We start from the raw sequence: 12,620 nt of genomic DNA, 5'->3' as shown, positions 1-12,620 counted from the left end.
AACGCCAGGGAGTATATTTAAAAACAATTGGAATATTTTGAAAAATCGACTTTTGGCCAGGTAGATGGATTAAATACCCCACCGTGGAACGGACGGACGGACATGGCTAAATGAATTTCTTTTTTCGCCAGGTTCATTTTGATATATAGAAGTCTATATCTCTATCTCGAGCAGTTTATGCCGTTACGGGGTACCGTTATGCGAACAACAATAATATACTCTGTAAGCTCTGCTCTGCTGAGTATAAAAATAGTCTAAATTCGTGTTTTTCCAATTTTTTTTTTTTTTTGTTGATGTTGTTGTTGTAAATGTCAAGAAATTTTTAGATTATTATATTAATTTATTGTCTTCAAGATCGAGTTTGTAATTTAAAGTTTACAAGTTATTTATTATTACATTATTATGCATAGAAAAAAAAAATTCCGTTAGGTGGCCCACGGATCGAAATAATTAGATGAGAACTTAAACCGGCTTTTAGGTAACTTCTCGATGAGCTAGAGACTTGAAATTTCAAACTTAATTCAGAGCCCGATGACAGTATAAAAGCATAACAAAAAGTTTCGCTAGGGGCGCACGGATGGAGATATTTAGAAAAATTTTACGGAATGGAGCGAATCTTGCAATCAAATTTTAAGTAACTTCTCATTGAGCTACAAACGTGATACGTTATAGATAGGTTAAGACACCGTTACAAGGGAACAAAAAGAGAAAAAAATTCCGTTAGATGGCGCACGGATCGAAGTATTTAGATGAGACGGGAGATATTGAGAGTTTGTGAAGGAATAACTATATCAACGTGCCAACCAAAAAGTAGGGCTGACGACAGAGTGGAAGGAAGAAGCGTTGCTATAATATAAAGATAGAAAGCTATTAAAATGAATTTTAATGGAAAATTGTAAGAGCGACACTGTGACAGTGCCAGAAACGTTCCAAACTTGTAAAATATATGAAAATAAAAATTATTTCACGCCTAGCATAGTTTATAGTGAGCACTCTGCCGTGGCCTAACACTTTTAAAATTCAAGTAATTCCAGGACTATTGTTAAGCCACGAAGGTACTTGAAAACTAAGTATAAGAACACTTTATGTTTGTTTGTTCAGCTTAAATTAAAGCAAAGTCTTTCCTATATCTACACATTTTCCAGTTTAAGTTCAGAAAATTATAATTCAAGTTCAGAATTTCGAATTTAAATTCAGAAATTTACAATTCAAATTCAGAAATTTACAATTCAAGTTCAGAGTTTCCAAATCAAGTTCAGAAAATTCCAATTGAAGTTCAGAAATTCCAATTTAAATTCAGAAAAATACAATTCAAGTTCAGAAAATTACATTTCAAATTCAAAAAATTACGATCCAAGTTCAGAAATTTACAATTCAAGCTCAGAAAGTTTGTCAGGAATTTTTTCTTTCATGCAATGGAAATTAAAGTATGTAAGATGGTAAATGTTAGCACTACATAATAATTTGATACAAGGATATGAAGACCCACTGTCTGTTAAGGAAGCATTGGACTTCTTAACTTATTTAAATCAATTTTGCTCACATGAGGGAGATAGCTAAGAAAAAACCCTTTCCTCTCTTCGCTCTCCGCCTCTCATTAGAGGTCAGTTACAAGGACATCCAGCTATATTCTAAAGGTCACACGCATTGATCCGCATTGAGTATGACAGCAGTGATGACGAAATCAACGGAGCGTCCACAATCCCGCAAGTTACGTATAAGTAATGTGTGCACAGATCAAGTCTTCCTCTACCTGTCTCTCGCAACTCTGTGGAGCCCTCCCATATCCACTTACTTTCCAAGTTCTTCATGCACTTATTACAAAGAGTTATCCTCCGTTTGATTTCTTAGCGCGGGATGTACACGCCTTGGAGAAAACTTGGGGTACAGTCAACAAAGCATCAACACTTCCGCAAATAACATATAAGTATTATATTACGTAGTATGAATTGGAATAAATAACACCCTACTTATAATTTTCTGAATTTCAATTGTAATTTTCTGAACTTGAAATTAAATTTTCTGAACTTTAATTGTAATTTTCTGAACTTTAAATGAAAATTCTGAACTTTAATTGTAATTTTCTGAACTTGAGTTGTAATTTTCTGAATTTAGATTGGAATTTCTGAACTTTAATTGTAATTGTCTGAATTGAATTGGAAAATCTGAAATTGAATTGTAAATTTCTGAATTTCAATTGGAAATTCTGAACTTGAATTTTAATTTTATGAACTTGAATTGCAAGATTCTGAACTTGAATTGTAAATTTCTCAACTTAAACTGGAAAAGGTGTAGTAAAATTTTATATAAGAAACCATGGAAACATCCTAAAACTTTATATTTTACAATGAATACCATGTCCGTCCGTCCGTCTGTCCGTCCGTCTGTAAACACGATAACTTGAGTAAATTTTGAGGTATCTTGATGAAATTTGGTATGTAGGTTCCTGGGCACTCATCACAGATCGCTATTTAAAATGAACGAAATCGGACTATAACCACGCCCACTTTTTCGATCTCGAAAATTTCGAAAAATCCAAAAAGTCCGATAATTCATTTCCAAAGACAGATAGGGCGATGAAACTTGGTAGGTGGGTTTACCTTATGACGTAGAATAGAAAACTAGTAAAGTTTTGGACAATGGGTGTGGCACCGCCCACTTTTGAAAGAAGGTAATTTGAAAGTTTTGCAAGCCGTAATTTGGCAGTCGTTGAAGATAACATGATGAAATTCGGCAGGAACGTTACTACTATTACTATATATGTGCCACAAAAAAAAAAAATTAGCAAAATCGGATGAAGAAAAAAATTCTTTAAAATCAAATTTTAACAAAAAATTTATTATCTTTACAGTACATATATAAGTAAATTATGTCAACATTCAACTCTAGTAATTATATTGTGCAACAAAATACAAAAATAAAATAAAATTTCAAAATGGGCGTGGCTCCGCCCTTTTTCATTTAATTTGTCTAGAATACGTTTAGTGCCATAAGTCGAACAAAAATTAACCAATCCTTGTGATTTTTCGTAGGAGCATAGATTCTATAGCAATCATTGTTTCCTGTGAAAATGGGCGAAATCGGTTGAAGCCATGCCCAGTTTTTATACACAGTCGACCGTCTGTCCTTCCTCTCGGCCCTTAACACGATAATCCATATATCTTTACTAAACTTAGTTCACGTACTTATCTGAACTCACTTTGTCTTGGCATGAAAAATGGCCGAAATCCGACTATGACCACGCCCACTTTTTCGATATCGAAAATTACGAAAAATGAAAAAAATGCCATAATAATATACCAAATACGAAAAAAGGGATGAAACATGGTAATTGGATTGGTCTATTGACGCAAAATATAACTTTAGAAAAAAACTTTGTAAAATAGGTGTGACACCTACCATATTAAGTAGAAGAAAATGAAAAAGTTTTGCAGGGCGAAATCAAAAGCCCTTGGAATCTTAGAAGGAGAACTGTTCGTGGTATTACATATATAAATAAATTAGCGGTACCCGACAGATGATGTTCTGGGTCACCCTGGTCCACATTTTGGTCGATATCTCGAAAACGCCTTCACATATACAACTACCACCACTCCCTTTTAAAACCGTCATTAACACCTTTAATTTGATACCCATATCGTACAAACAAATTCTAGAGTCACCCCTGGTCCACGTTTATGACGATATCTCGAAAAGGCGTCCACCCATAGAACTAAGGCCCACTCCCTTTTAAAATACTCATTAACACCTTTCATTTGATACCCATATTGTACAAACGCATTCTAGAGTCACCCCTGGTCCACGTTTATGACGATATCTCGAAAAGGCGTTCACCCATAGAACTTAGGCCCATTCCCTTTAAAAATATTCATTAACACCTTTCATTTGATACCCATATCGTATAAACAAATTCTAGAGTCACTCCTGGTCCACATTTATGGCGATATCTCGAAAAGGCGTCGACCTATAGAACTAAGGCTAACTACCTTTTAAAATACTCATTAACGCCATTCATTTGATTCCCAAATCGTAAAAGCACATTATAGAGTCACCCCTGTTCCACCTTTATGGCGATATCCCGAAATGGCGTCCACCTATAGAACTATGGCCCACTCCCTTTTAAAATACTCTTTAATACCTTCCATTTGATAACAATGTCATACAAACACATTCCAGGGTTACCCTATGTTCATTTTCCTACATGGTGATTTTCCCTTATTTTGTCTCCAAAGCTCTCAGCTGAGTATGTAATGTTCGGTTACACCCCAACTTAGCCTTCCTTACTTGTTTAAAGATTGGGTCCTTTTTTTCGATGAATTTTGGTCCCAAATGGAAGCATGGTGTGGTAATCGCGCATGTGATGTAAATATTATGAACTGACCAGGCGTATACGCGATTTAGAGGTACTATGACATTTTAAATTCAGGAGAGTTTTTAGTTGTTCCATGTGCAATTTTTAAGCCGAAATTCAAAAGCAACGAAAATCTGCATTTCGTGTTAATATTATAGTGAAATGTGAAAAATAAAATCTATATATATATAAAGAAGGGCTAAAATGTGTGTTAGTTGGTCGCCGGTGTTTGAAGAGATGCGTCGGTCGATGTTGTTCAAACTTTCACACAAGTTGCGTAAACCCCACGCGGTGCTTACTACATAGGTTTGGTTGCGATCGACGTACAGAGTCTCGAGATATAGGCCAAAACGTGGGCCAGTGAATGCCTAGACAGTGTTTATACAATATGGATATCAAATGAAAGCTGTTGATGAGTGCTTTACTACAGAGTAATATATTATCCAGAGACGGACTGGGACTGGGTTTAGGACTAGGACTGGGACTGAGACTCGGAGTGGGACCGGGACTGGGACTGGAATAAAATACATACCACTCTCTGGGACAGGCAATAAGGGATGCAGGAGAATGAGAAGGAATTGAGAGAAGAGAAAAGAGATAAGGAGAAGGAGATTGAGAAAGAGATAGAATGAGACGAAGATGGAGATAGATGAAGTGAAAAAGACGGAGGGAGGTGTGAATAAAAGGATTAGGAAATAGTGAAGAGGGCGGAAGGGCAGAGTCAGACGGAAAAAGCTTATTAAAATGTATGCAGATATACCAAATTTAGGGCAGAACAACGTCTGCCGGGTCTTCTAGTAGTAATGTAAAAAAAAATATCAATGTAGAATATTTGCCTCAATAACTTTTGGGTAGAAAGTCGATAAACTTTTTATAACAGATCGATCACAAATTCATATATTTTCGCTAACAAATCGCTGATCTTTTGAAAAAAAAAATCGATAAATTTTCGATAACAAATCAATAAATTTTCGATAACAAATCGATAAAGTTTGTTACCTATCACAAATTTAAACACTTCGATGATAAATAGATAAATCGTCTATGGATAGTACAGCGATAATAAACCGATAGCGAATGGGTAGTGAACCGATAACTAGTTGATAACGCGTTTTATCGATAACAAACCGTTAACGCTTCGATAATAAATCGATAGCACGCCGCCGGGTTTCGAATATGTGATCAGTTTTCGTGCTCACTTTCTCGGATTGAAAATATTAACTCTTGAAATTATTAACCCGTAGTGTCTTCTTCGCTGGAATGACCCTCTACTTAAACCAAACAACCAAATAGGAAAGGGCGTGCCCACAAGCATTATTCCACCGTTGGTTTGGTGACTTAAATGCCAACAAAGTAGGCTAGGAAGCATTCTCTAAATCTGTGGACAGGGTTTTAAGAACAAAAGAAGACATTAAGGCTTAATGGGCAATCTTTTAGGGCGCTGATTTGACAACAGAAGAAAAGGCGGTCACGATTTTTTTAGGAAAAGTCGTTGCTGACTTGAAATCCCTAGATCAATTATTACGCAAATATGCGCCTATTAACGAATGAATGTAAAGGAGGTTTGATAAAAACTTAAACAATTTTTTTCATTTATTAAAGCAAAGCAGCTGTTCATTTGGGTTTTTATGTTTTACATATTAATTATTTAAAAAAGTGCTTAAAATGGCCCATGAGGGGATCGAACCCGCGACCTTCGCGTTATTAGCACGACGCTCTAACCAACTGAGCTAATGGGCCAGATGATCGCAGGCTAAATAAAGTGTAAGTTGCACAAAGAGTATTGGTCAATAAATAAATTAAAAACTGGTTTATAAGATTGATAGCGTAAACGAAATTTTTTTAGATTAAGGGCCATATTATGTATGGCGCCGTGACACTTAGCATCGCTGTCACTGGCATTCAGAATAACCCCTATAAAAATTTCACAAAGGCCATCAGGTTTACTTTCACTCACTGAAGAGAATGAAGGCTCACACGAGAAAATGCGACTCGTTGCGTTATACATAATATGCCCCTAACAACGGTATAATCGTTAATTTGGGTAATTCAGATTACAATTACTCATAGAAAAATTTAATCAACTAAAGAGATTAAAAAAAACATAAAATTTTAAAAGTAAAAGTCAAATATTTTGTTACGGCTTTCTAGGAAATATATTTTAATTGATTAAATATCATAAAAATAATAATTATAACGAATTCTTAGTCACTTATTACTTACTAAATATTTTGTGAAAATTTAATCAGCACGGCATCAGTACGGACAAAGCGACAGTTGTTTCGATTATATTTTGTAAATCTCTTTAATCCCTTTTCTCTAGGGAGTGTTATTCAAATCTACACTCCTAGCATGACCGTCCTGTCGTTGTTGACAAAAAAAATCCGAAATGACACCCTTGGCCTATAGTATCGTGGAAATCAGACCTCGGTCCACTAGTTCAAACGGTGGGCCTTTTCATTGCCTTTCAAAGTTGTAAACAACCACCTGTAGTCACCTCAAAGTCGCGTTAGTTTTGCAACTTATCAACATAAACCCATCGTACCACAACCTTGAATTTAGGGATAAATAAATAAATGAAGAGATTTAAGGCCGAGCTTCTCTTCCAATTTGCGTCGTGCTCCTTTTTAATTTTTCCTTCAAATTGGCGGGATGGGAGCTACTCGTTTTATGCCGACTCCGAACGGCATCTGCAAAGCAGATGAATTTTCTCTGAGAGCTTTTCATGGCACTCGAAGTGCTTGCCAAACACTGTCGAGGAGCAACCCCACTTAGAAAAATTTACTTCTAATGAGAAATCTTGTTTCTAAAATTTTGATGTTGCTTTGCCTGGGGCGTGAACCCAGGATCCTCGGTGTGGTCGGCGGAACACGCTACCATCACACCACCATATTAGTTGTGTACAAATGCGCATATATGCACTCATGGGCTGTGTACAAAAACAAAGGCAAATGCCATTTATTTATATGGTGCATTCAACTGTCTAATGAACCTCTCTTGCTTTTGCGCTACCCGCCTAACAATTTAGAGTTGTCATCTGATTACCATTTTAGCATAGTTTTAGTTTATCTTATCTGCACATACAGTAGCGAACAGAAAAGTAGAAGTGACTACACTGAAAGAAAAAGACTGGTAAAATCAACCGAAATTTCTGTAATTTTTCATCCATCGCAACAAGATGTTGAATCAACTACGCACAAAAACAGTTGATTCGTAATTGACCGTTTTAGTAGTCAAATGAACAAAAAAAGTTGTTGCGACACCTTTGTACGAAACAGGCATGCTTAACCAACGAAACGATATCATTTCGTTACGATAATCAACGTTAATAAACGAAACGAAGTCATTTCGTTTCGTTTATTAACGTTAAGATCGTCAAATTAACTAAATGATTTCGTTTCGTTTTCTGCCATATCAAAACGAAATCAAATCGTTTATGTTGATTATTAATTTCAAACTATGCTGGCAAAGCTGATTGATGGCGGAGTCATTAAAGGTGAAAGCATTAGCCAAGCTGATTGCAACTTTTCTCATGAATTTTGACAGTACGAACATTTCCCAGAGTATTTTTGACATTACCACCAACGAATTACACAAACAAATTACATAGAGTTTGTGTGTGTATGTGCGCTCGTTGTTGCCACCTTACGGCTTCACCATGGCTATAGCGTTGCCAGCACAATTCAAACATAAAGTATCACGTTTTTGTTAACGTTTTTAACGTTAACGAAAGCTTTTCGTTTCGGTTAAAAACGAGATACAATTTATCTTGATAATTTCTTTATCGATAATATTTCAAGTGTTTCAACGGAAACGGTGGAAATTTTTTGATAAACGTTTAGCTTAACGTTAAGGTGCATCCCTGGTACGAAAGTACCTATGTTGCCATATACATGCATACGTAAATATGTGAATACATTGCCGTGCGCGGACGTGTTTTTGATCGCTCCTTGAATTGTTATTCTTTTTACTTTGTAAACAAGTTTTATCTTTTATAAATATTCATTAATATAATAGAAAACAGTTTATAAGTTTAATTTCGTATTAAATCCTTACACAGTGCAATATACATAGTGGCTTTTTGTGCAATTTAAACATTCAGTCTGTGTGTTCATATATCATAGATTTTCACAAATATTTGTGATAACTGCATACCTTTTTGTTGGTAGCTGCTATTAGCAAGTCATTGTGTGCCTTTTTTGCTTTCTGTTGTGTTCGCTGCTAGCTATACGCTGTCTTGCGATTTGCATCCAGTGATCCAAAATAACTCTCGTCCATATTTTTCGAACAGCTGTTCAATTTATCCTATACTTATAGTTTCCTTTGCCTATTTTTCTTTTGGGTTTGTTTAACTTTGCAATTATGTTGGATTGCTGTGTCAAGAAGTGCACCAATCAAAAGAAAATTTCCCGTGGTGATACTTATGTTTGTTGTTGACTCTGTGATAATATGGCTCATGTTATCTGTGCCGGTTTCTCTCACATAGGTGGTCGGGTGGTTGACCTAATATCCAGCAAAATTGGACTGAACTGGACATGTCATGATTGTCGTTCCGTAGAAAATGACATGCGAGCTTTTATGAGGCAAACTCAGAAAGAGTTCAACAACATTTTTATTGGGTTTCGTGACCTTAACGAAAGATTCAAAACGATGGAGGCTCACTTTAAAAAATTGAAAGTGATATCTGAATCCCCAAAACGTAAGAAATGTATGCTCAACAATGACTCCAACTTGCCTTCGAGTCAGGGGCAGCAAAGCTGTCCTCCTACGAATGTCCCTTCAACCGCGTTGACTGATACGAACAGGCTTACCAAAGACGCTATGAACAATGCAGCTCAGGAATCTCCACAAGAATCTCCACAAGGCTGTGTCGAGACTTCCAGTGAGACGATCTCTGGCAAATTAAACGATGCCCGAACTAATAGTGGTACCTTTGCGGCCGTTTCTTCTACGTCACCAATGTTGATTTCGCTGGACTCCCCAATTCATTCTACACCTCCACCGGTATCTTTAGCTGCAACAATAACAGTTACCGATACTGGGGTTGTTGCTAGCGATACAAGTGTACCTGAAAAAAATAGTACTTCTTTGACGGGCTCGATAACCAACGCTAGGTCAAGCAATGCGTTTTCTGTCAACTGTTCTATAACGGCCGCACCTTCCCAGCTCTCTGGTGCGCTATCCGCTACTCCTTTGCAGGTGACTGCCGTGCCACCTCGCAGGGCTGTATTTGTGTCCCAATTACACGCCTCGCTTACTGAAAATGACATTGCTCATTACGTTTGCTCTAAACTTGGTGTTGCACCCACTAGTAACATCAATGTGTATAAATTTAATTTTAAATATGAGAGAGACATCTCCTCATTTAAAATATCCCTTTCAGATGAATATTTCGATAAGGTACTTGATTCCTCTTTTTGGCCTAAGCATACTGTGGTTCACTTGTTCACAAGAAAGGCGAGGGCCGAACCTGTTTTATTACAGCCAAAAAACGGTATGACGAACACAGTAATAACAACACAAAGGTAATTGCTGATCTGTCCCGTCTTCTCATTAATTACCAAAATGTTCGTAGTTTACGATCAAAACTTGTTCCATTCTTCCTTAATTCTTTCAACTTTTCTGCACAAGTTGTAGCTTTTACGGAGACCTGGCTAAAGCCTGATAATTACAATTCTGAGGTTTTTTCAAATAAATATGCTGTTTATCGGCGTGATCGCATCTCTAGAGCGGGAGGTGTCCTTATTGCTGTTGAATCTAACCTATCATCTGAGTTGATTTCGCTGGACAATATCTCTCATATCGAATTCATAGCAGTTAGGCTTTCATTCGGTAGCTATAGCGTAATTGTTTGCTGTTCGTATATACCACCTCGTTCGGATATGGATGTTTATGCTAGTCATAGCTCGGCCATCTGCGATTTGCATTCGCAGTTGGGAGATAACGATCGAATTGTTGTTGTTGGTGACTTTAACTTGCCAACAGTTAGTTGGGTTAATATAAGTGATTCAAACTTTTTAACTCCCACTGCTCAACATGAGTTTCTCAATTGCTTGTTAGACTCATCTCTTTTACAGATTAACAATGTTCCAAATAGTGGAAATAAAATGCTGGATTTAGTATTTGTGGATGGCTCGGTGGGTACTGCCCTTACGCAAATACCACCTTTATCCCTTCCAGAAGACCCTCTTCACCCTACGCTAGAGATATCACTTGATATCAGCCTACCCCGTAGGATTCAAGTACAGTCTCGTCCCCGATCTAGATGCTTCTACAAAGCGAATTTCATTATGCTCAATGATCTGTTGGCTTCCCATGATTGGTCGGATCTCTATGCTTGCACTGATGTCGATTCGGCTATATCTATATTTTACAGTACGCTTGATGGCTTGTTTGATACCTGCATTCCTACTCGCTATACCCTATGTTCGAATAAGCCCCCTTGGTTTTCAAGGCAACTTATCAGACTTAATAACATTAAATCTAGGCTTTATAAGAGATTCAAGAAATCTGGAGCATCTGCAGACCTCTCTAAATATCTAATAGCTCGTTCTAAATTTCATCGTCTTAATCAGCTTTTTTATAAAAATTACTTGAGTTGTTGTAAAACCCAATTTTTTAGAAATTCAAAAAAGTTTTACAGTTTCGTAAATTCAAAGCGGAAAACTTCTGGGTATCCTTCCTCATTAACCTTTGGAGGTAAAAAAGCTTGCACTGATGACGACGTTGCTGAACTATTTTCTGAGTGGTTTTCATTCCGGTCAATATCCCTATCGCTTAGATAGCTGGAATTACATTAGGAATCCTGCTATTGATGGTAATATTGTTCTTCAGAGTCTTCAATCTTTGAAGCCCACCTTTTCTCCTGGACCGGACGGTGTTCCTAGTTGCGTGCTTAGGTATTGCGCCGAAAACATGTATGAGCCTATTTTAAAATTATTTGAGCTATCTCTGGGATCTGCGTCATTCCCGGCACTTTGGAAACAGTCATTTATTATACCCCTGCATAAAAAAGGGTAGGTCAAAAGTTGAAAACTACAGGGGTATTGCTAAACTTTCAGTCATTCCAAAATTCTTTGAACAGATTGTTACTAGTCAACTCCAATATCAGTGTTCTAGTATTTTATCTCCATGCCAACACGGTTTTATTCGTCAAAGTTCAACCACTACAAATTTGCTTGTATTCACCTCTATAGTTATGGAAGGATTTTTAGCCAACAAGCAAACGGATGTCATCTACACGGACTTCAGCAAAGCATTTGATACCGTCAACCATGAGTTGCTTTTTCATAAGCTTGATTTACTGGGCTTTCCGTTTCACCTATTAATGTGACTAAAAAGCTATCTTTCTAACCGGACCCAAAAAGTCCTGTTAAAGTGCAATCTGTCGGAATCGTTCGGAGTTTCCTCCGGCGTACCCCAGGGAAGTCATCTAGGCCCTTTGCTCTTTGCCCTTTTCATTAATGACTTGCCACAGACAATATTATATTCCCATACTATAATGTATGCGGATGATGTAAAACTTTGCTACACTTACTGTCCTACCGATTTGAATTCCTTGGATCTTCTTCAGGCCGACTTGGACTCGTTCCAATGTTGGTGCACAACAAATTTACTAGCTTTAAATTGCTCTAAATGTAAGCATATGACATTTCACCGAGTGAAGCCAGCATTGAAATCTTATGTAATAGATGGTACGCCTTTGGAGCGTATATCTATTGCAAATGATCTAGGTGTCCCTTTTGATCCGAAATTGAATTTTAACATGCATATTTCATCTATAGCCAATAAAGCGTTGGGTTTACTTGGATTTGTTAAAAGATGGGCTAAAGAGTTCGATGATCCGTACCTCACTAAGGTTCTTTACACATCGCTTGTTCGTCCAATACTCGAGTATTGCTCATGCGTTTGGTCCCCTGTTTCTCAAAAGCATATAAAGCGTCTTCAGTCAGTTCAAAAGCAATTTTTGATATTTGCATTGCGCGGCCTTAATTGGGACTCAAGTCTCCACCTTCCTCCATACAGAAGTAGACTTCTTCTTATTAACTTCCCCACTCTGGAAAATCGGAGAATATTACTGGGGGTATTGTTCATCCATAATCTCATTATTGGAGAAATTGATTCTGCGGACCTCCTCAGTCGCTTGTTTTTTGCGGTTCCCCCTAGAGTATCCAGACACTACGTTCCTTTCTATTTACCCCTTTGTCGACGAAACTTTGCTAAAAATAATCCTCTTCTTATCTGGTGCGCGCACTACAATGACTTGTAT

The 12,620-nt window shown here is 37.1% G+C and overlaps 1 protein-coding gene and 1 non-coding gene across 11 annotated transcripts in view; both read right to left on the bottom strand.

Moving 5' to 3' along the window:
- The window catches only part of LOC137243612 (ecdysone receptor-like), a 641,164-nt gene that overhangs the window by 422,294 nt on the left and 206,250 nt on the right, over positions 1-12,620 (bottom strand). The gene's annotated exons all lie outside the window — the stretch shown is intronic.
- Positions 6,018-6,091, bottom strand: TRNAI-AAU (transfer RNA isoleucine (anticodon AAU)). The gene has a single exon. It is a non-coding gene; the product is annotated as a tRNA-Ile (tRNA).

The sequence above is a fragment of the Eurosta solidaginis genome, chromosome 3, assembly GCF_040869045.1.
Source record: "Eurosta solidaginis isolate ZX-2024a chromosome 3, ASM4086904v1, whole genome shotgun sequence".
Classification (NCBI taxonomy): Eukaryota; Metazoa; Arthropoda; class Insecta; order Diptera; family Tephritidae; genus Eurosta; species Eurosta solidaginis.
This window is presented reverse-complemented; position numbering and strand designations above follow the sequence as displayed.